We start from the raw sequence: 24,244 nt of genomic DNA on the forward strand, positions 1-24,244 counted from the left end.
GTAGTGCGGTTCATACCCTGGGGTGAGCCAGGACATTTATTTGAGAGTCCTTTCTAAAACAGTGAGCCAACTGCTGCCACACATCCAAATCCATGCTTGCTGGATCCAATCTAGTTACATTCATTTGTCGTATGTCACTGTGTGGCACAATGTGAACCCAAATGCAGGACAGAAACTTCAAAACAAATTTGCTACGTGTGACTCTTCTGATCTTCTACAACTCGGACAATAAATACTCACCAGATAATGAGGGGAGAAAAAACAGCTAGGAGACATAGTGGGAACAAATCGGGGATAACAAGACAAGAAAAGTAAAAGCACAAGAGAAGACTGGTTAGATAAATTAAAAGCCAAGTGGTAAAAAGTGGTCTCTCCTCCTGCTTTCTATGATTGGCCATATCAACCTTATAAAAATGGTTGTGTAAAAATGTTTTAGATCTCTCTGAGAACGTGTCCATTTATCTACCAGTGTCTTTTCTTAAAAAATGTGCTTCTCTTATTCTTTCCTTTGTGTGGAGGAATAAACCTCGTATCTCCAAAGCTAAAGCCTGAATCCTCATTAGTTATGGATTATTCCCCTCCAGCGCTGCTGTTTTTGGACAACTGCCTTCCTATGCCGCCTTTGGTGATAACTTCATTCTTAGAAACTCTGATGATTTGGAACCATCTGCATTTCCCTTTTTTACTCTTCTATGACCAACAGCCATCGGCCAGCGCTGATGAATACAGTCTTCCTCGATTGAAAAAGAGGGGGATTGTGCTGTTTCAGTCAGAATCACCAAGACAAAACTCGACAAAACTGTTGGTACTGTCTCCCTCTTATGTGATAAATGTGGTGTCACAGAAGAGTCACTCTCACAACTGTTTTGGTGTGGTCCTAGACAATTTCTGGAGGGCCATTTTTGAAGTTTTCTAAACAGTTTGTTAGGGACATCCAACTAGACTGGAACCTGGCCATCACTTGCTGCTCTGAGAGGACTTGGCCACTTCCATCTCACCAAAGGAAACTCCTCAGGGAAGGCATGATAAAGAGAATAATCTTACTAGATAATCTTACTAGAATGGAAATCCTATCATCACCTCCCTGTTTCAAAAGGTTGCTCAATGAAATACTACTTCTCACTAGACTTGAGCAGATTCATTGCTGTAAAGGCAAGTCTCTCACCAGTTTTCAGGCCATCTGGAAACCATCCCTGGACTTTCCTGGACCAATTCTGGAATTGCTTCATGCTGCTGTATGCTTGATGTCCACTTATCACTATATTTGTAATCCTGTGACTTTGTATAACATCTCTCCACCCATTGTTTTTGTTTCATTGCGTTTTTTGTTTGTTTCTCTTTTGTATAAAATGTTCTTAAAAGTTCCATTTAAAAAAAGACCCAAAACCATGATACCCATAGTATGCCAGCAAAATAACTCCCACACAATTAAACCATCACCACCAGCCAGAAAACTTGACACAAGGCAGGATGGATCCATTCATTCAGGTTGTTTATGCCAAACTCTAATCCTACCATCCAAATATCACAGAAGAAATCAAGATTCATCAGACCAGGCAACGTTTTCAGTCGTCTATTGTCCAATTTTGTTGAACATTGCAAACTGTGGCTTTAGTTTCCTGTTCTTAGCTAACTGGACTTTATTAATTATATATTTGCATTAAAAATCCTTTGAATGTGTCTACAAAATGAAGTGCCTGGTGAGTATATATATAAAGCACACTGTCTGCTGCTGTGTGTTGCATGTAAGAAAGAACAACTTCAGACAATGTCGTAGCCTGATTCCCCCACCAGTTTCCAGAGATCATGCATGAAAAGGGAAGAGCAGTTCGATTACCAGCTAATAATCACTATTCTTCACAATGTTTAGGCTAAATACTGCACATTATAGACTGTATGGCTTCAGTCACAAAAAAAACATGCCCTAAAATGAGAAACCCCACTAATCCAGAGGTTAAAAGCAAACAACCACTGTTATTATTTAAGAGCTTTTGGCTTAGGTAGCAGGGAGTGACAAAGAATACAGGTGGATTATCAAAGCAGCAAGCCTACAACGCACATGATAGAGCATTAGGTAACAAAGAGGATTATTCAAATAAGAATCAAGTTATTAGCATTGCAAATTAGAACAGTATTTAAAGCACAGCAACATGCCCTTCAAATATCTCCTGCTGCAGAGAAGTCCCAGCTCTCCTCAGTGTTAAAAAAGTTATAAGGCAGGAAGAGTTAGCACTTCCATGTTAAACTTTACCGCCACACTGAATTATCATTGGATCCTCCATTTCTCATAGAAACTCCTCCACCTCCTCATAATCTCTTCATTGCTATAATGGAATTGTGTCGTGTGCCACAAATTTTTTAAACCACCACTGAATGTAATGTAATGTATTGTAATGGTTATCAGAATCATTTTAATCCACCAGCATGCATAAGCTCTTTAATCAAAATCACATTTTTAATGCAAAATGATTATTATTAACCACATGAATATTTTTGATTAAGATACCAAGTTACAGTTTGTTACTTGCATTCCTGAAAAGAAAAATTAGTTTTAGTAGTTAAACATTATACTTGATTATTTCTGACTTCTCAGAGAAGTCAATGTAAAGTTTAGTTATATAGCACAGGGTTGACCTAAGTGCTGAACATTAAAATTATATAGTTACAAGTAATATTACACTAAAAATCCAGAAGATTTTAACACAATACTCAACATTTAAATAAATTAAAATGAAATAAATAAAACCAATTAATAATATCAAAATGGACAATACAATGCAATCAACTAAGGCCCATAGCCTCAAACTTGAGAGTAGTGTAATTTTATACTTGATAACTTTGGGTTGCTGAATTTCACTGTGATTCCACATTTTCTGGGTGCCAGTTTCTTCTTATTTCTACAAATAATTATTAGAATGTAGATAAAAAATTTTAGAAAAAAGTAAAATATCATAGCATCCTATTCACAGTTTGGTATAATGTCTGAATTATTTATAATGCCTGAGAAATCATATATATATATATATACATACATATATATCTATAGATAGATAGATAGATATCAAACGACACAATTCCATTATAGAAATGAAGAGATTATGACAGTATTACCAAGACTACATGAAGTACCCTCAGAAGGTCTGCTAGATGATGTTAATGCAGCACTACGAACGATACCTACAAACACCATTACTGCACCTGCTCGCCTGACTACAGTGGGACTCAGAGCCTTTAGTTGTTCTGCCCCGAGACTTTGGATGCACTTCCTCTTGCTCTACAGACCACACACTGTCTCACCACTTTTAAATCACTACTCAAAACTCATCTGTTTAGAATTGCATACACCTGATCTGTCTTAGACCATTTTTACCTTGCTCAGTTTTTATATTTGCTTTTATACTTTTATGACTGTTTATGTCTAAATTTTATCTACCATGTTTGCTATATATACATTTTTCTTATGTTTTTTTATGGTATTGTTTACGTGTTACTGTAAGGTGACCTTGAGGGTCTGAAAGGCGCCTATAAATAAAATGCATCATCATTATTATTATTATTATTATTATTATTATTATTACTGAGACTAATAAGCTGATCAGCGGCGTGTCGAATAGTATAAATGGCTGGTACAATAGTACACTTCCCCATATGGACACCACCATTATTATGTATTATACAAATGAGGTGAACACCTCAACAGCTAAGAAACCAGTCAAAACAATGGAATGATGCAGAAAGTCGTCTTTTTTCTTGATTCCTGTTTCAACATCCCATCTGCATTCACAGTCATCAGTGACAGCTCCTTATCTAGCTAATGAAGCATAACAAACACACTGATGCAATTTTTACATAAGGTTCATAGTAGCAAATCAGTATGCCAGTTAAGTTCAGTCTTCCACTGAACAAGATATCTTTCATTCATTATTGATGTTGTGTGAGAGGCTCTTTCCCGGAAGGCACCCTAAGATTCCCATAGCCAGACACAGCATCAAAGGCTTCCATATAATCTTGTCTACTTTTTTTCTGACCTATCCACATCCCGACTCTCTACATTACATGGTTTGTAATTACTGCTTTCCCTTGCCATGCATGTTTAATTACGTCATAACTTACAACCTAACAGTGAGAGCGATATTTGTGATATCTTTATTAAGAATGATTTTTACAGTTAAAGGTAAATATTTTGCATAGAAACAGTCTTACTAGGACTAGGATTCTTTAGCTGGATGGCGATATACGATATATATCTCGATTTTTTTTTTTAAAGCCGTAAGGTAAGAACAAAAAGAGAGTTCTTAGTCAAAGCTGTGTCCCAGATGTCACACAGGCACTTTTATTAACATACAGCGCAGATGTACAAGAAAAAAATACTCAGAAATAAATTATCAGCATTCATTAAATGATACATTTCCATAAATAAAATAAAACAATGTTGTTTTTGTGCATAACAAAAACCTCACAATTGTGCAGTCAAAATGTAAACTAACAGATGCTGAGCGTAATAACAAGCAGCTGCTCTGTTCCCAACTTCTACTGCGTGACTGACAGCCTGGAGTTTGAAATCCTCCTTGTAACCATGTCTCTGAACAGGTGCCATTTGTGGCCCTTATACACACACAATACGGTAATATTACGTTGAAGCACAGTACGTATCACTCCGCGAGGCTCCCGACTACGGTAGCCGTAGGGCTGCTCAATTAATCGAATTTTAATCACGATTACGATCTGGGCTTGCAACGATCATTAAAAATGACTGAGCCGATTATTAGCCCCTCCCTCATTTATCCGCAACACCTTAAAGGCCGGTCCGTGAAAATATTGTCGGGCATAAACCGTCCGTGGCGCAAAAAAGGTTGGAGACCGCTGATTAAGAGGACCCGAGGGAAGCTCGGAAAGCTAAGCAGAAGTTATTTGGAGAGTGACTGCCGTTGGTTGAAAAGAGTTAAAAAAAAAAACTTCAGTGGTGTTGCACACTATTTTATATTATTTTTTTAAAGTCATTGTTAACCCTTTAAAGCCGGTCAGAGCAGCACGCTCCGTCTTGCGTAACTATTTTTAAATCCCTGTAGAACCTGAACCGTGTAAGCTAGCGCAATAATTTGTTTTGCATATGAAACCGGAGGAGTTGTACTTACATCTGATGCCATCAGCTGGTCCTCGGTCACGATTTCGTTCCACATATAGCTTTGCAAAAATTGCATAAAAAGCGCTTGCAGGAACAAAAACATAATATTCCAGAAACACGCTTTGCCGATCCATCAGCTGTTCGTAACACTTCCCACAGTGAAATGATGCACCTGCTGTTTTCTTTGCAAATTTGCATCATAGGATTGTTTTTTGTTTTTCCTGCAGTATATAAAAATTGCTGTATCTCCAAAATAAAACTATGAAGACACTCAAAATAAATTTCCTGTGGTGGGAAACTATTTTTTGCAACTTTATTATATTTAACGTTTTGAGGGATAAACCTCTTAAATTTCTCCAAGTAGAAATATATGTAAACAAAACAAAAGCGATTTTCAATTTTTTTTGTAGTTTATTGCACTTTTTTGCAATTTATGTAATTACTATGGACTTAATGCATACATATTATTAAAATATGGGCTATAACAGTTGTATTGATGTATAGCAACTTGAAATGCTCCCACAAATGGCACTACAGCATGTACAAAAATAATATAAGCTCTGGTGGACTTGGTTCTATAGTAGGTCTTAAAGGGTTAAATAAATATCGTCAAATAATCGTGATCTCAATTTCAGTGAAAATAATCGTGATTATCATTTTTGCCATAATCGAGCAGCCCTAGGTAGCCGTAATGCTCCAATCAAGGAGCATTATCAAGCGGTGCGGCTTCATAGTTTACCAAAGTCGTACTAAAATATTTTTTGACAGATTGCCACATAAAATCGGTTCGCGGTCAGTAAACACGACCAGAATTCATACATAAGGTGTTGATTTTTGAGAAAATGAAAGGATTTTAGGCCGTCAACGGGTTAGCGCAGTGAGTGCAGTCAGCTCGTTAATGCGTTGATGCCGTGCAGCCCGCATGGGGCGATCCGTGGTAACTTGTTAAGGGAGATTTGCTGTGTTAATGCAGTTATGCGTCATTTTAACAAGATTAACGCTGATAGCACTAAAATAATAATCTCCCAATGTTTTCTTTTTACCGAGCAGCTCCTCTTTGATAGCTGCCATGTCCGTTTTGTGCTGCCTGCAGGTGAAGCGATGGGGGAGTTGTGTTCAGTGAAGGAGAGGCAGAGTAACGCTGCGTAGAGACAAAAGTGGACGAAAGAGAGGCAAACTTGCAGCTTCACAAGTATTTATTATAACATAACATAGACTATATTGATATAAACTATATTGTCAGATCTTATATCTCATATAAAAATATATTGATATATTTAATCCTTTAAGACCTACCAGACTCACCTGTTCTCAGCTGCATTTGAATAAAGCACCAAATCCACACTTTAAGCTTAAATTTCAAAACTTACATTTAACTACTGATTTTATCTACTGTTCTGATTTTATCTGTTTTGATTTTATATACTGTTGTTTGTTTGTTTGTTAATTAGTTAGTTAGTTTATTTGCTTGTTTTATTCAATTTTAAATCATGCTTTTTATTTGTTCTTGTTTCTAATGTCTCTGTAAAGCACTTTGAATCATCTTGTTGTTGAATTGTGCTATACAAATAAACTTGCCTTGCCTTGCCTTGCCTTACCATAGAACCAAGTCCACCAGAGCTTACATTATATTTTTACATGCTGTAGCGCCATTTTTGGGAGCATTACAGGTTGCTATACATCAATACAACCATTATAGCCCAAATTTTAATATTATGTATGCATTAAGTCCAAAGAACAACATAAATCCAAAAGTGCACTAAACTATAAAAAAATAGTAAATCGTGCAAAAAGTTGCACAAAAAAGTTTTAAACCGCAGGAAATTTATTTTGAGTGTCATCGTAGTTTTATTTTTGAGATACACCAATTTTTATATCCTGCAGGAAAAACGAAAATAAATATCATAATGCAAACTTGCAAAAAAAACCAGCATGTGCTTCAAAATAAACTATTTCCAGCAGTGCCTTTTGGGTTCTAAGCATCCCAGAAACTATTCAGAAAAGCATAAAGCCAAATATGACTTTTAAAAACACCAGTATAGGCTTATAAGGCCTTGAAGGTAAAAACTACATTTTCCGCAAGAATGACATCACTTCCAGTTTTGGCCCGGTAATGGCGGACATACGATAGTTCGCGCTGACGTCTATTCCAACCTAGTTAAAAGCGTGTTTCTGGAATATTGTGTTTTTGTTGCTGTAAGTGCTTTTTATGCAATTTTTGCAAAGCTATATGTGGAAGGAAACCGTGACCTAGGACAAGCTGATGGCATCAGATGTAAGTACAACTCCTCCGGTTTCATATGCAAAAAAATTAATGCGCTACCTTACGTGGTTCCAGTTCTACAGAGATTTAAAAATAGTTACGCAAAACGGAGCGTGCCCGCTCCGACCGGTTTTAAAGGGTTAAAAACTCAATATGTCGCCCAGTCTTAAGTCTTACTATACTGCACATTATGCATCTTAAATAGTTACGTGGACTGATGCTGGTAAAGCAGCAACGCTGATCATTTTATTAAAGATGAAAGAATTTAGACAGTTTTTCATTCTCAGTGATGCCACAGTGTTTCTTTTGACTTTGGGACCTGAAGCTGACGGAGTTTTGGACCCAGATTACTCCGAGAGGCTCCTGACTACGGTAGCTGTAATGCTCCGACAATCCATCAAGTGGTGCGGCTTCGTAGCTTACCAAAGTCGCACTAAAATATTTTTTGACAGATTTTTGAGCGCCGTGTAGAACATAAAATCGGTTTGAGGTCAGTAAGCACAACCAGAATTCATACATAAGGCGCGCTGTTGATTTTTGAGAAAATTAAAGGATTTTAATGTGCCTTAGAGTGTGGAAAGTACGGTATATACAGTAAATGTAGCTTATGGACAAGTTCAGTAAGGAAAATCTGTAATCACTGCTGCTTTCTTGGGTGCTCAGCTGCTCGTCTGTTCGTTACACCATTACCACTTTCCCACCATGTCCAACACAATACTGACATCATTACTCTAGTCCAGTCACCTTCTTGCCCACCTTATTTCAGCCAGTCAGCGTCCACTCAGATTGGTTTACAAATGTTTCGTCTTTCTCCCCATCAGACTTTCCCTTAGAGCTCCATCCAAGCCTCATCGTCACCACCACCATCAAGACCCCAGGAGGTCCTGTCCTAAATCCTATCACTGCTGTGATTCTGTTCTGCTAACATGGTTATTGACGTTTAATGTGTTCATTTCTCTATCTCAATAAAACATGTTAGTCTCAAGTCTTCTTATTGAAATGAATCTATGATATATATATTTTTAAATATCTTTCTTTTAGGATTCTTTGTTGGTTTGGGGTTTTCTCTGTGTTTCTCTCATATTTTTTTCTCAAGTCTTCTTAGTTTTGTTATCTAGATTTTAGTTTCCTTACATTTCATCTCTTGCTTCTGTTATCATGGCTCCCCTGTGTTCCTCACACCTTCTAAGTCAGTCTTCTCTCTGTGATTGTTTGCCTTTCTGTCTTTGTGTGAAGTCGAGCCTTAGACCTCTAAATTTCATCATAGAATCACTTAAGATAAAAATAGCAGTTTCAGTGGTATTTTCTGACATTGTCTTTTACAGTAATGTTAATATTTCCCTATATTGTCTATTGAAGACCATATAGGTTAGAATGAAAAACGGTTCGACTGTGCGTTACTGCAGTTAAAAGGAGATAAAGAGTTAATTTCATGGTAAAACACATTTTACCTTTACCTGTGTCTGCTTTTCATCTGTACTCTGAATCACATTAAAAACATTTGCTAATGTAAACTAGATCACTATAGATTTTGAGCTTATTGTAGCTTTAAGACTGACTAGTCTGCTTCTATATCATTTGTTGCCAGCCAGGGAGTAGGGATGGGTACCGGTATCGGTTCTGACATAAACGGTAGTAACCACACCGAAAAGCAGCGCACATTTCGGGGCTTTATTTCGGTGCTTTTTTTTCCTGAGATGTCATACACTTTAGATTCTAGCCAATCATTTTAAGTTTCCGAGGATAGTAGGCGGGGCCAGGTACGTACGTTCTTTTAGAGCAGAGCTACAGATTAAAAATGCCCAAGGCGAAGCGGTCAAAAGTCTGGCTGTACTTCACAGCAAAATATGCAAACTCAGCAGCAACAAGTGCTTTAAGCTGATACTGTGATACTGTCAAAGGAGGTAACACCTCAAATCCGATGAAACACCTGGAGACGTATAGCATTTTGTTAAAGCCGAGAAATGCGCTGTATTTGATAGCTTGCTGCGAGACCTCACACTGTGCACATCTACTGTGGGTGTGGTGCCTGTTATCGAGTTAGCAACATCCCCCAAAATCCCGAAGAGGAGAGTCCTGGCCCCTAGCCCTGCCAGTGTAGCAGAAATGATGAGGATGATGATGCAGCAGCAGCCGTTCCTCTGCGTGAGTAGCTTCATGTTGTTCGTGTGTAATTTACGTTGAGTAGGCTAACCACGTTATTACATTAATGCATGTAAGGTGAACTAGCAAACACCATCATAGCTACATGCGGCTGTCTTCTTGTTTGATGGCAGATACTCCCTTCACCCTGGCCAAGAAGGCTAAAATGACCAAAGAAAAAGTGGAAAACAGTTAAACATGAGAGGTTTTTGGACAAAGTTCGTGTTTTTCCCATTGTTTAAGCACTGCTTCCAGCCAAGAGTGATACCATATATGCCCCATAGCTGCAGAAAAGGCTAACATTGTTATCTTTTTACAAAAACCAGCTGAACATGAGAGGTTTTTGGACAAAGTTTGTGTTCTCCATTCTTTAAGCACCGTTTAAGCACCGGCACCGTTTCAAAAGTACCGGTTTGGCACCGGTATCGGATAAAACCTAAACGATACCCATCCCTACCAGGGAGGTGATGGCTACTTTATTATTTTAATTTGTTAAGGATTTTAATTGTTTATTTTTTTTTTAGAATAGCTCCAGATCCAGCTGAAAGTAATTTAAAAGGATACCTCACCTTACTCAACAGCACTGTGTCTGCTGTGGAAACCTTCTACAGTCACCCAGGATCTGATGTTTTCAACCAACATAGACACAATAACCAAAAAGGCCCAGCAGAGCATACACTTCCTGTGTCAGGGCAGGAAGTTCAGTGTTAGTGTTTCTTCACTAGGAGTCTGTCACAGCAGCGGAGCCACTGTACAGATTGGAAGTTGCTGTTCCACGATTCATGCCATGGACACGAGCCCTGTGCGGGATCTGGCAGAAAACGGCACAGAGTGCTGGGATTTGCACATCCTTGTTCACTGTTTGCCGCTGTAAAGTCCTGCGTTTGGGTCCTCTCATTACCTCAGACCTGACATAAACTGAGTAAAATTATATTCTTCTAAGCTAGCAAAGCTGCTTACTTCAAGCCTGACGTTGTCTTACAGGTGAAAGAATGATTCCAAATCACTGCCCCACAGCAAGGATAACAGCTTATTTAAACCTGATACTGATCAGGTGTCAGCAGAAACTGGTACTGGATCAGAGCAGAAAAAACTGAACTGGTTCACCTCCAGCAGAGTCCCTCAGTGTAAACATGCCGTAACACATCTGCCCATCTTAACCCAGACAATAGAAACAAGTACATTTCTACAAATGTCTCTTTAAAAAAAAACACACAAATGCAAATTTAGTAGGAAAAACTGTGTAAATGTTGAATAACAGGGAATTCTATACTGTAATAAATTATGACCAACAGGCAAACAAATACCATGACCGCATGTCATGGTTGCGTGTTTGGAGTTTATTTTTTGTACACCATAACATTTCAGTTTTAACTTGACATCATTGCCTTTAAACACCAAACCAATGTGAGCCTAAACAGAGGGAACCTTAACAAAGTAAAGGCATTCACAGCTTATCTCATACAAAGAGCTGAAAGAGGCTAAATCAAAAAAACTGATGCAACATTTATAGAGCTGTACTGAGGCTGCAGGGAACCAAAACAGCATGTTTGGTGCAGATATGAAACTTAATCCTGTGTACCCGGTGTCTGAGTAGTTCTGTACTTAGATGTTTCTGTTTTGGTGAACTTTGTTAGGATATTCTGTTTTAAAAGTAAAGTTCTGCCATTTTCTTTAAAGTAGTTTTCTCCTGTTTTGTGGCTGGACAGGGAGTTTAGACATTGTACTTTTGTGTTTTTAGATAAGAATTGTTTTTATTTTTTAGCCAGGATGGGGAATTTTGGTTTTGGCCTTGGAGACCCTGAAGTCTACAGCTTCCTTTCTGTTTAAGTCAAGTGTGAAGCTCTGAACTTGTGAAAGTAAACCATTTAAATGCTGATCTGGCAACACGGTGGTTTGCGCTGTTTCCTCACAGCAAGATGGGCCTGAGTTTAATTCCACCACCTGGCTGGGGTCTTTCTGTGTGGAGTTTTCATGTTCTCCGCATGTCTCTGTGGGGTTTTTCCAGGTACTCCGGCTTCCTCCCGCAGTCCAAAGACATGCGGTGGGGATATGTTAATTAGTAACACTAAATTGGCCATAGGTGGCCATGGTTGTGACAGACTGGCAACCTGTCCAGAGTGTACCCTGCCTATTGCCCTAAGACAGCTTGGATAGGCTCCAGCCCCCCGCCCCCCCCCCCCTACCCTGGTGACCCTGACAGGGATAAGCTGGGTTTTATTCAGTAGTTTTAAGTAGTGGAATGCTACATTTCTGTGATACATTTATGAAATGTAGACTGTGCCTCCTAGACTTCCATACTAAGTGTTGTGTGTCACAATAGTGTGTCTGCCAGCTAAAGGCACAGCTGGAATATTTTCCAGCAAAAGAAAAGATTGTGAGATAACTTCATTCAGAGACTGAAGATAAGAAGAGAAGAAGAGCGGTTATATTTAAAAAGATAGGACTGCCATGTGAATATTTAAAGCTTCATTTAATGTCCTCATTTTTTCAATCACACACTGGATTTGTATATGATGTGAAGGCATGTTTTGCATTTATGAAACTTCCCATAAAAATGAGGTACACAAAGTTTCTGTTATTCAAATGTTGCATGACGTGGAAGCTTAGTGCAGGATGAACAAGTTAGCGTGACTTCCTTTGATGACTTTACAGTAAAGGTCTATGATGGACTGGTACTCAGTGGCTGTGGTGTTCATGGTCAGTTTGGTTGCATCGAGTGTAACAGATTCATTTGAATTTAAGCAGCTTAGATTCAACCGTTATAGTAATTGTAATATCAGCCAAGATAGCTTAGCTGGGAAACATCTGTTTACATCTGGTTTAAGTCATTGTGTAAATCCACGAGGAGCAGTAAACCTCAGAGCAGCAGCACAGGTCAGGTGATCAAAGCCTGTACACAAAGAAAACCTGCTGGATCGCTGGATAGAAATTATTGCAAGCTGAGATTATGTTTCACACGCAGAGCTACTACAGCCAATTTCAGGGTTCCCCTACCTGCCAAGTCCCACTTGTATGTTAAATTAATATAGCAAAGAGAATGACTTTGTAATTTCTTACTTTTTTCCTTTTCTTTGAATAAAAAAGTCGAATCAGTAGTTTTATTTTTATCAGAGTATTACTTAACACAAGTATCGTTACTTGTAATTATTAAGAACAAAATTTTGCAACCTCTGAATTCTTCAGAGTTTAACTACTGAACTAACCAAGAACCTCTCATGTAATGAGGCTGAATGCTTTTCACTGAAGACTCCTGAGTTTAGAGTTACAACTGAACTAAGAAAGAGAAGCGAGGCGAAGCAGCAGCTACTTCTCTGACACTCGGCCAGCATTCTGTGGAGTGGAGCAAGTCACACTTCAGAATGTCACACAGCAGCCTAACAGGCCATCTCCTATCCCTGAGAGCATTTTGCCATCTGCTGACTGTTACTGGTAATCACATGACCAATCGCATTTTATATGCAGCTTTAACATCATTTCCTTAGGGATCATTAAAGTATTCAGATTCATATATAGTTCAGGCACACGGTGCGTAACGATATGACTCGTGTCATCCATGAAGAAAAAGTCACATTTGAAAAATCCATGATCCATGTGATGGAGCTATAGAAGGAGAAGTTCAACGAGGAATAGGAGATGCACATTAGAGTCAAATTAAAATGTATGGAATAATTAAAGATCTTTCATTTTGGCACAGGGCTCAACATAAAGGCGCTGAAGAAACATTGCTGATGGAATTAAGCACATTATTAATGCAGGCTTACTCCAGGCTATTGCGCCACTGATGTTATCCTTTGATATCTTCCAAAGTCATTAATATTGCATCATGTAGCTGAAGTCTTAATCACCAGCTTCACTGCTGTACTGTATAAAGGAGTATTTTTTTCTGGTGGTAATAAGTCGGAGGCACTATCAAACCAACCATCATTTACAGCTAAAATTGCCATTGACTTTGAAATTCCCACTGACAGCATGCCATTCTGTCATGGCTCCCCACCCCCTCGATGGCATTTCACAGAGGACAATGCTGCTGTGCGCATACAAGTGGGTTAATTAAAAGATTCATAAGTCAGTCTGAGAACATTGACATACTGGAGAGCGATTCCAGCATTAGAAAACATCAAAGGGTTTAAACTCCAGGCATGAAAAGCATGGGAAATGAGCTTTCACATTGAGAAGCGCCTCCAAACCCTGCAGGAAGAGAGGAGCCTCTCTTTGACTCTCAGGTAGCGAGAGCTTGCGACTATGTCCTCATACCACCACCTGCTCCCACGAGGAGGGGATGGGGGATGAGAGCAGAAACACTCAGTGTTAAGAAATGAAGTTATGATATTGTTGTGACTGTTTTCAAGACAAATGTATGAATAAATACATTTATCCAGGGCTTTCCTTTTCCTTTTTGTTGAAATCAGAATTAAATTCTTGGCTTGAAAGCACTCTGAATGAATGAAGGGGCATGCTGGGTGGGAGTGTTGCTGCACATCATATCACGAGGTGATGCAAACCTGCACTTCCCCTGATGGACCGTTTCACAGTCAGGAGTGGGCTGCAACAGGTAAATGCCATCATGGTCATCCCCATGAACATCAACATCATCATTACTGTACAAACCATCTCCTCTCCAGTGCACCACGTTCACCGCTGATGACCACCAGACCACCTCAAATATTACATTTTTTTTTTTTTTAATCTAAAACTAAAATTTCAGGGATGCCGCGACGCACAATGTGACCAAGTGTCCGGATCCATCACTTCCCGGCGGCGCCAAAACAAACCGGTCAGGTGCCCGGACACAAGAAATCACGGTCCCTCTGTGACCCACTTAACAGAATAATTAACAGCAGCGTATTGCTCACAACTTTTCAATAGCTCTTTGCACCAATCTTTAAAATTTCTCATGGAGAAACTTACCCCCGTCGCGCAGCTGCTCTCGGTATGTTTAGTACAAATGGGCATCCTATTTTTTTCTTTTCTTTTTCCCCCGCCCTCAGCCACGCCACCTTTGCCTGAGCGCAGCCGAGCAGGGAAGAGTGGAGGAGGTGAAGTCCTTCTGCCAAAGGCTGCTGCACCCGACCTGATGGCGCGCAGCTGCGCCGCGCTGCCGCAACATGGCAGTACCGGGTCTAACCCCGCGTGACGGAGTGACTGACACCGTTCACCACATGACGAGAGCCTTTAGGTGGTGCTTTAACCCAAACAGTTCATCTTTAACTTTCAGATCTGAAGGTCACGTTTATTTAGAAATTCTGAATTTAAGAAATCATTTTGTACGAAGGAAAGGCGGATGGTGTTAGTCTGGGCTGTCATGCTGGGTTGTAGAGTGGTTACCATAGATTCTTTATAGCACCTAGTATGTACCACTTGTTTGTATAAATGAGGACATGTAAAATTCCACACAGGCATTCAGCACTGACGTTGTTCTGTTACTGCTGTTCTGAGTCCTTCAGCTAAAATCACAAATAAATAAAAGGGAAACCTTTTCCCCTTCTTAATTTTCTCTCAAACCTTATGCGAGTGGAACTACGCTAGCTACAGGTGGGCAGATCGATCGATAGTATTGATACTGGTGTCAGTATCAGATTGATACTAACACAATTGGACTGATACTTTGGTTTTATCCTCAAAGTCCAGTGTGTTTCCCACTGTTCATCCATCTATCCATTCTCTTCCGCAATTCAGGGTCACATGTGGCCGGAGGAGTCGATCGGAGCTCAGGGCGAGAGGCGGGGTACAGCCTGGACTGGTCACCAGTCTCTGGCAGGGTTAGCAGACAGAGACGTTCACATTCAAACCTAAGGGCAATTTAGAATCACCAGTTAACCTCACCCACTGTATCCCACTGAACTGTGTTAAATACGTGTTATTATCTTCTTCTTTTTTTAATGAGAAAATATCCTCACAGAGCACATTTAAACAACAGAAGCTGACTCAAAGTATCTAAAGACAGGAACGTTTACATTCCAGGTCTCTACAAACACACAGTATGAATATATAAGAAGATGGTGTTAACTAATTATTTTTGGGTGGTTAAATTTACAACACTGTTGTGTTGGTGTTCAAGTAGTCAAGTCAAGTCAAGTATTTATTTATTGTCATTGTCAAAGAACAATGAAATTGCGTTTGGGGCTTCCGTACAACCCGTAAAAAAAATAAAATAAAATAAAATAAAATAAAAACACCCCTTAAAACCCAAGTGTAAATATTTAACCCAGTGTGACTTCAGTGCAATGAGACAATCCTTAGCAACAACATGAGAACAAGACAGGTAATGTTCATAGGACATTCAGACAAAGACCTGAGAAACATGACAAAATGCAACAATGCAACCCGTTCAATATTATTGTACTGTGAGATATGATGGTTGTCTATTTAAGAAAGAGGGGGGGGGGGGGGAGAGAGAGAGAATAAAGATATAATGCACCAATGCAGACCAGTTCAGTGCTATTAAGAAGTTGGATATGGTTATTGTCCATGAGAGGGGGGCAGAGAGTTCAGGAGCCTCACAGCCTGTGGATACAGGCTGTTGGCCAGTCTGGATGTTCTGGCCTGTATAGACCTGTACCTTCTCCCTGAGGGCAGCAGATGGAAAAGGTGGCGCGCAGGGTGATGTTGGTCCCGCAGGATACTGTGCACCCTCCTCAGACAGCGAGTGGGGAAGATATTACTGATCTCTGGCAGACTTGTTCCAATAATTCTGCCAGCTTCTTTCACCACCCGCTGGAGTGCTTGCTGATCGGCCTTGGTGCAGCTGGGGAACCACACTAGAAATCCATACGTCAGGACGCTGCTGATGGCACAGTTATAGAAGTTCAACATCAGAGGTCTGGGAATGTGTGCGCTCCGCAGTCTCCTCAGGTAGTAGAGGCGCTGTTGGGCTTTCCGTGCAACTGAGGTGATATGGTTGCCCCAGGACAGGTCCTCGGTCACAGTTACCCCCAAGAATTTAAAACTGCTCACCCTCTCCACCGCCTCACTGCCGATGAAGAGAGGCAGATGGTTGTTATGACCCTTCCTCTGGAAATCTACAATGATCTCCTTGGTCTTTTTGGTGTTTAAGACCAAGTTATTGTCGTGGCACCATGACTCTTCACCATGACTCTTCATTAAAATATGTTCAGAATTTGGCCAGTTCACAATGATTCAGCTCAAAAATCACAGTACACTGCTCTCCCCTAAATAAGCTCCCTTTAATAATAATGGATACTTTATTGATCCCCATGGGGAAATTACTTGTTTTTCTCCGCATTTGACCCATTCACTCAGTGAAGCAGTGGGCAGCCCACTAAGCAGGCGCCCGGGGAGCAGTGTGTAGGGACGGTACCTTGCTCAGGGGTACCTCAGGGTAGCCGTTAAGTGGATTCGAACCGCCGACCTTCCGATCATGGGGCGACCACTTTACCTACTGAGCTATCCCTGCCCCCCTTTACAGGTTACAAGTACCCATACTGGTGTCAATGTCAGCAATACTGCTCTTAATTTACTTGGTATTGGATCGATATCAAAGTTTGCAGTATCACACCGCACAAACACTAACTAGAGATTCTGCATATAGCAGGGGTGTCAAACGCATGGTCCACCTCTTTACCTCGTGTGTGTATTTGTACAGGTATATAATGACTTTAATATATTCCTTTTGGGTTTTTTCTTTTCTTTTCTTTCTTTCGTTCTTTTTTGTCTGCTTTGTTATGTTTTATGCTTTTCTTGATAATGAATAAAAACAGTTTAAATAAATGTCATACAAACCACAAGTAAAAAAAAAAAAATAATAATAATAATTCATGTTAGTATAAGAAGTACCGTAGGGAATCATCTCATGTTACTGCATTCACTGTGATACGAAGGTCACTTAACACATGCTTGAGGACACCCTCCAGTTTGTTGGCTTTGTACCATCTCACAGTTGGTTTTCATGAATTATTATTCACCGAATAAAGAAGTAAGAAGTATAAAATAAAAAAAAACGCGTGGTCCACGATATCCGGCCCATTCGAAAATTTCACATGTCAGTTAATAATGGCCTGTGTGGGAACTGAATCTTCAGCCCTGCTGAGAATCCATGCAGGCAGGTGTGGCAGACCATGCAGCAGAGACTGGGATCAAACCATTATGTGAAAGAAAGGAGGGCAGATGTTCCAAAGACAACAAGTGTAGTGGTACAGCCCAGGAGAGCCCAAGCATGTCAGGAAAAGGTGAAGAAATGAGTCAAAATGTAAAATGAGCAGCATCTGGCTGCATTTCAGTTATTTGGGTGTCTGAGTCCATAAATGAGCCTCACAGGCCTGAATGTGCGCTTGAAGCCATTTATAATTCTTAGCTTGTTTGATCTGCTGCTCACCGCAAACAAGCACAAGCAGAAATTGTGGACTTTCAACTGAATTTTTGTAAGTTTACAGTTGTTCCTCCTGATAAAAAACCTCCCTTATGGCCGTTCATACTATAAAGATGAGCCAGTTGAACCCCAACGCCCCGGCACCAGGGGCGAGAGGAAGAACGTGGTTTGACAGGATGTACAGCCAGATCTGTTATTCAAGTATACCCATGTTTGGGCGTTGTCTCGTTGTTACCCCTCTGGTGAACCTGTTTTTATTAACGATTTATTATCAGTTTTATTAACACCAAAATAGCTAAAACTGTTTAACAACCCCATTAACTACTTAACTTCGGGTTTAACTGACTTGTTATCCCAGACGTGGGGGATTCCAAACTTTGTGATTCATTTTGCAATTAATGGAGTTTTCAATTATTAACATGAGTTCAGGCAGAGTAGATTTGTTTGTTTTCACTCTTTTATTTTAAGTAAACATAAACCCAAAACTCGTGTAGAAACTCCAGAGAGCCCAGAGTCTACAGAGAAACTGGAAGATGATAACCTATGACAAAAACCTGATCTTAAAAGCTCTTCCTCTGTACTAACAAGCATTGTTAAGTGCCTGCAGAATGGGCTGCCTTGCACATCAATCTTTAGACTGGTGAGTCACAAACACTGTCTCATGCATCCTCCAGGTCTTCACTTGAAGAGCTGCCATGGTGCCATGGTCGTCCAGTCCTCCTGTGTGTGTGTGTGTGTGTGTGTGTGTGTGTGTGTGTGTGTGTGTGTGTGTGTGTGTGTGTGTGTGTGTGTGTGTGTGTGTGTGTGTGTGTCTACTTACAGATCTGAAACTCAGGGCTCACTGATGGACTTGTGGATTTTGTAAATAAATTCTGAATCGAGACCTGCTTGAGGACTTTTTTTATGGCTCAACTTTTACTTGCACTGTAAATAAAATCACTGAACTTGCACTCCTGAGTCTTGTGTTTGAGTCCCTCCAGACTGATCGGTCAGAGCAGCCAGCATCAGTTCACCTGCCTCTACACCCCTTTCTTATATGATGCTGAGTTAAAGCTGAGCACAATGTGTGTATAAGAAAACTGGAAAAGGTCTAAATGTAATGAGAGACATGAAAATGGAAATTCTTGACAAGCTGGCACAAGAGATATTTTCCTAAAAGGCTAAACTGACAGACATGAAATAGAAACAGTCTGCCTTTGAACTTGTCACTAAACATCCCTGCCTTAGGGAGCCTACAGGATATGATCACTGGACAACCAGCATAAATACAAACTGGGAAACTACCAATCAAAGCTGCTCCAAGCTGGCTATAATGAGGTCTGTGTAAAACAGAAAAAGGCTGAGGGATGAAGATGCAGATAAAGGAAAATTTCCAACCTGAAATAAATGATCGTGAAGTATTGAAAGGCCAACGATGCATCTTGATTGGTGCAATGAAAGAAAGAGGCAAAGGCATTTCATCAGATAAAAGATGGCTCTCACGTTCCCCCTCAGGAGGAAGGAGATTGTCGAGATGGAGAGAGCAGTCTCTGAAATCCAGGAGACATGTCCTGCTCTGTCCCCTGAAGAGCAGGCGAGACAGATTTTTGCATTTCATGCTCATCATTTCATTAATGTTGATTAAGTTGTTTATTATCATTGGAGAGAATATTCCAATTAGTCATTAAATATTTTTATGCTTTTTGTTTTACGGATTTGTATTCCTCCTGTGTCAGGACCTGCTGGGACATGTGTAACGTCTCTCCACTAGTACCAACTCGACTTGACTCTGCTCAGTTTCCTTCATTTTCCATGATAACTGAGTACCACCACGATAGGCGTGGTGTCATTATAGCAGCTAAAAGCCCCACGACACAAACATAACACAACAATGGAGGGCGTAGAGTCGATGGTACAGCTGCTGCTCCGTCTATGGTTTTTTGTCAGTCACAGGGACTTTGTTGTTGGTTTATGTGTAGTTATTTGACTATGTGGTGGTTTTGACTTTTGTGAAGGAGTCCCTCTCATGACTCATGACTATTTTCCTCCACTGCTGAAACGGTAATGTGCCAGACAGAGGGCCTGTGGTCAACACATGAAGGACCTCTTGGATAGTCTCGATTAAGACCAAATGACGTTGGTAAACGATCTGTGTCCACTACAAAGACCTCAGCAGGTCTGAGCTCATGTATAAACTCATATTTAGTTAATCGTGCTATAGTTAGCGTTAGTTCTGTTGTACTTTGAGCATAAAGCAACAATGTCATTCATCTGAAACTGTGTCTCTGACTATCTGATGATAGTCTGTCTTCTGTTCCCTGATTTAAACCAACTCTCTTTAAATACTAAAAGCTGGGGGTGGCTGTAGCTCAGGCGGTAGAGCAGGTCATCCACTGATCGGAAGGTTGGTGGTTCGATTCCTGGCTTCCTCTAGTCTACATGCCAAATATCCTCGGGCAAGATATTAACCCCAAATTGCTCTCCGATGCATCCATCGGAGTATGTATGTGAATGTTAGCTATGAAGCACTTAGAAAGATGTGCTTGTGCGAATGGGTGAATGCACAAGTTGTGTAAAGCGCTTTGAGTGCTCAGATGAGTAGAAAGAAGCGCTATATAAGAACCAGTCCATTTACCAGTTAAACAGTTTAGTGGCGGTTCGAGTATTTAACTGTTGTTAGACAATTAACTGAAAAAGAAAAACAATAGCAAAAAATGAATTCAGTCTTCTACTTGTCCAGGATTATTTGAGTAAAGATTACATTAATAATATACCGCAGTAATTAACATGGACACTCAGCTACAGTTACAGTAAGGTGCTTTAGCATAATAACAGAAGGAAAATAATCAAAGCATTAAGACGTCTGTGTAAACGTACATATTCAGAGATACGGTCGATCTCTTCAGGTACTGCAGATGCACAGGGCGCCTCACATATTGCACTGCTTGCCACTGCCTTCCTAATGTACCCCCCCCCCCCCCCCCCCGCCCCACCATCCCACTGCCCATTCAGTGGCAAACGATGATGCTGTTATCAACATTAAGGGCTGAGAGTGCATTCCTCTTCCTAGGAACATTATCTGAGCCTCTACTGCAGACAGCCAGAGAAAGGAAAGACTGATTGCAGCAAAGAGGGAGAAAACTCCTCTTTTTGATGCCATATCAACTTGGCACTACTTATCACTCCCATTTGCTGCTGGGCCAGACTATTACCAGAGTGGCTTTATTCACATAGTTCCGACACTCAATTAGTCTCCCACACCCACTTGCTCTGTAGAGCTCAGCACCAGAGACCCACAACAACAGACACAGAGCAGGAAAATGCAGACGAGTTGGCCCACATCAACAGATCAAAGCTCACACCTCGCTCGTGTCTGAGGTAGCGATTGTTTGTGTGGTACATCAGATACACACTATTCATGTTTTTATTTCTGTCACAGTGTGAATACTGAACTGACACAGACCTGACTCCTCATTTATTTTGTACAGAGCAATGAGCAGCTGTATAACTGCTTCACCACACAGGTATCCAGTCATTCAGTGATATGACATCCAGTCCTGAAACAACAGATTCAGATGTAGCCCAGAAACGTTAAAGCTGAGTTTTACAAACCAGGTAACAGTCTTTTTTCTTTTTTACATGACTATATATGTATGTTTGATCGATTTCAGTGGGTTTGTTAGCACCCTTCTCCTTCCATACAGCTGGGTAAGGCTCCAACACCTCCACTGCCCAGAACTGGAGTGAATGAATGAATTATTAGGATTTTATTGAATTGTTGTGATCTTGTCGATTATCTATTAACCCTTTCACGCACCGTGGTCACTACAGTTACAGCTGTTCAAACGCTGTTTCCCTGTGTTTGTGTCAGTGTTGATGGTGTACTTGCACATTAACCACTACATTGGACACTGATGGTTCACTCCACACCCTGCCACCCGCTGCTCGTTTAATGTAACTATAGGTGTGTGAGGTGTTTCATTGTAATTATTGTTATTTAACCCTGTCATGCATGAATTATGACAACCTCAATCAGGATTTTTTTCTTAAGTACTTTATTCCTCTTTATTCATCTTTTAATGCCTAAAGATGAATAAAAATACTTAAGAAAAAAATCCTGACGTCATAATTCATGCATGAAAGGGTTCAGCTACACTGCTCAGAAATTAAAGTAACTCTTCATAAATACAAGGATCTCAGTGGGGAAAAATCATTATGGACATGTTTACTGGGTAATGTATGCCACAGTATTTGATGGAAAATGATCAACCTACAGAGGGCTGAATTCACAGACCAAAAATCAACATGTGGGCCAAAATGTCATCACAGCAACTCAAAATGGTCTCAGCAGTTTATGATGGTATGCAAAATCAAATTCTTCATCCTTTGGGAACTGCCCATATACTCCACACAAGGCCACACATTATTGTGCACCAGGAGGAACCAGCGTAGGTCTGTGCATCCCTCCTTGGAGATGCCTCACTGACCCATCACCAAACTGGTCATGCTAAATGATGTTACAGGCAGCATAACGTTATCCACGGGGTCTTCAGTCCCCTTCACGTCTGTGGCTTGTGCTCAGAGTGAACCTGCTGTCATCTGTGAAACACAGGGCCCCAGTGGAGGACCAAACAATTCTGGTCTTCTATGTCAAATGCAATCAGGTTCCACAGTACAGGCTCACTAGTAGATGTCGGGCCCTCCGGTCACCTTCATTGTTTGATCAGAGATATTCACACCAGTGGCCTGCTGGAGGTTATTTTGTAGAACACTGTTCCTCCTCACCCAGAGGAGCAGATACCAGTCCTGCTGATAGAGCTTCTGCTGGCCTGTCCAGCTCTCCTAGAGTATCTGCATATTTCCTGGAACCCTCTGTAGGGTCCAAGTACTGTCTCACAGTACCTGTGGCGACACTGACCCCATCCAAATACAAAAAACAAAAAGATGTCAGTGGCCTCCACCTGTGACACCATCTGTAAAACCCATTCCTGATTTGGGGGCTGTCTCACTGTGTCCCCTCTAGTGGGCCTGTTATTAATGTAATTTTCATGAATTGATTGTTCTTGTGTACATTATTTTAATGCCATCAACCCTTTGCTTTACAGGTCTCCCAAGTCTTGGCAGTTAGCAGACAAAAAAATAATCATTTCAGCTGACACGCACCAAAACCTTTTTGCATTTCTTGGGTGTTGTGGGGTCGGGGATGTCACCGAGAATGGCTCAGACCTCACAGAACTGCTTATATGGCTGTTAGTTACAGGATGTGTGTGAACTCTTCTTTTTTTGTTTCTCTGCATTTTGTAAAAATCGTTAGTAGATATACTTTAACCTTAACTCCGTGGGCTATGATTACAAAGGCTTCACATCAGTTAAAACAGAGGAAATCATGTGAAATCTGTGGTTATGATGGACTTTGTGCCTTGGTTTTATCAAACTCTGGCTGATGTAATTGGGTCCTCCTTTGGGTCTGGGTTGTGGTGGACAGGTGAGTCTCGATACAGCCTTTCACGACTCAGAGACTGGACCATGAATGCATCATCACAGAAACAGAAGAATTTATCACCATCAGATGAAAACACTGACAGTGGAGGCTCATCAAACCCCCAGCATACATGAGTTTCTCACTTCATCTCTAATTCAGAAACCACACGTGTATCCATCTCCTTCCTTCGCCCTTTCTGGATTTTCCCGACCTTTTCACTGTGTTGCAGCAGTTAAATGACATTGTTCCAGGCTTTTTGTCGAGAACAACACCCCTCATTTCAGATGAATGATGGTCCATATTCATCCTGTGGTGTATGATTTCTTATCTTTGTCGGCAGGCAGTGGTATAAACTCACCAGGCACCAGAGGACCATCTATTTGCACTACAGCTCAGGGGAAGAGGTCAGTGTGAGGGCATCCCAGGAAACAATAACACAGAGCAAATGATGACACAATACAATAGAGTCCTCTGAAAATGGCTGAATTGTCATCAGGGCTATCATATGTTGGGAAATATTGTGACAGAGATACGGAAAACAAGTACTCCCCCTAGTGTTGAGACACGGGTGGTCTTTACAAACCTCATGTTCCACCTTCAGCAGCATGATGATGCAGTGCACTAACACTGTTACCTCACAGGGTTCTGAGTGTCCAACCACCTTTCTGTGTGGAGTTTGCATTTTTATGCTGTTTCATTAAAACTAGATTCTTAAAGAGTCTGAAGAATCTATTTTAGGATAACCGCTGATTGTAAACTGGCCCTGTGTGGTGTTCTCTCTCTCTCCCCAGTACCCCTGTGTTAGACTCTATCTGCTACATATCTATAATGGACAATTACAAATAGGGAACTAAATCATTTTGTTCACCACACACTAACAGAACAGCTTCACTGAACCATTGACTCTTCCTGGAACCAAGTCTC

General features: G+C 40.6%; 1 long non-coding RNA gene across 1 annotated transcript in view; it reads right to left on the reverse strand.

The window, feature by feature from the left end:
- LOC145423400 (uncharacterized) overlaps positions 1–14,556 on the reverse strand; it is a 117,208-nt gene extending 102,652 nt beyond the window's left edge. Inside the window, exon 1 of the long non-coding RNA XR_013904453.1 lies at positions 14,442–14,556. This is a non-coding gene — a long non-coding RNA (uncharacterized LOC145423400). The remainder of the gene's footprint in view (positions 1–14,441) is intronic.
- Positions 14,557–24,244: the final 9,688 nt, after the last annotated feature.

Source organism: Astatotilapia calliptera, chromosome 22, assembly GCF_964374335.1.
Source record: "Astatotilapia calliptera chromosome 22, fAstCal68.1, whole genome shotgun sequence".
NCBI classification, from domain to species: Eukaryota; Metazoa; Chordata; class Actinopteri; order Cichliformes; family Cichlidae; genus Astatotilapia; species Astatotilapia calliptera.